Here is a 1,224-nt window from a genome sequence, read left to right on the forward strand (position 1 = left end):
CTCTCTCTTATACGTGAGTTGCTGTGGATTTGTTTCTCCAAAGTACCTAGACTAATACACTACCACACCCAGCATCACTGTGGATCTGCTTGGCAAATAGATATCCATATCCAGGTGCCAGAGTGCCCACCCTGTCATGTAGTCTGAGGGGAACACTTTGACCAAGACTCCTTCTCAGAGCCCAGATAGCAAAACAAAAGATCTTCACCAATAAATGTGGATACGCTGGCTTCCCACAGGGAGCGGTAGGTGATGAAGCTGACCTGTGATCCCTGTAGCTGAAACTTCTACATCAAGCACATTCACCCTCTGGGCCACAGTTGCTCTCGAAGGGACACCCTACCAGCCAGGCAGGACTTGCTGCCATCTCCAGTGCACAGGGTCTGGCATCTTCTGCAAGCACCATCCTTAGATCAAGTCCCACCTTGGCTTCAATACCCCTCCCAGCCCAGTCTCATCCCGTACAGCCCCATCAGTGATGGTTTTGCAGAATGCGTTTGAGTCAGGATGAGACTCTGAAAGGAGCCTGGGATGGCCCCTAGCAGAGGCCAAGCCCTCAGTTCCCAGTTCTCAGGAGGACAAGGACTTAGTGTTGGCCCAGGTACTCTCAGCAGCTCATCCATGGCAGCAAGCCCGGCATTTCAGCTTGAAACCATCTACCCGCCACCTGTGCTAAGGCCCTGGCTTGAGGAAGAAGGCTCAGGAGAGGAGGGTCCACATGCAGAGGAGGCTGGGAGCAGGCCAGGCGGAGAGACAGGCAGCAGTGAGTTCCAGGAGCATCGGGAGCAGCAGGCTTTGGAGCTGAGTTACAGAAGTCCCTACCAGGCTCTGCAGCTGCAGGGAGAGCGGGCTCGGAGCTGTGCCCAGGTAGGGCCCTTGGTGGATTCTGGCCAGGCCCTCCTCGGTCCCTTCTTCATGCCCCCCGCCCCCCCTTACATCAGGGCTGCCTCTGTCTGTTGTGGGCAGGGAGGAGTTTGGAAAGAACAGGATTGGATAACACAAAGAGTGAGCATTTACACACACTATGAACCACAGTTAATAATATTGTATAAAGATCGACTGTAGCAAATAAAATAGATGAACACAGGTGTTGATAATAGAAAAAACTGTCATGAGGGATGGACATCCGTGGGAACTTCCTGCATGTTTTTCTGTATACCTATAACTTCTATAAAAAATAAAGTGTACTGAAGAAGAACAAAGCATCAAAATGTTAAAAAAAAA

Source organism: Echinops telfairi, unplaced genomic scaffold (assembly GCF_000313985.2).
Source record: "Echinops telfairi isolate 266 unplaced genomic scaffold, ASM31398v2 ScPeMD7_2;HRSCAF=8, whole genome shotgun sequence".
NCBI classification, from domain to species: Eukaryota; Metazoa; Chordata; class Mammalia; order Afrosoricida; family Tenrecidae; genus Echinops; species Echinops telfairi.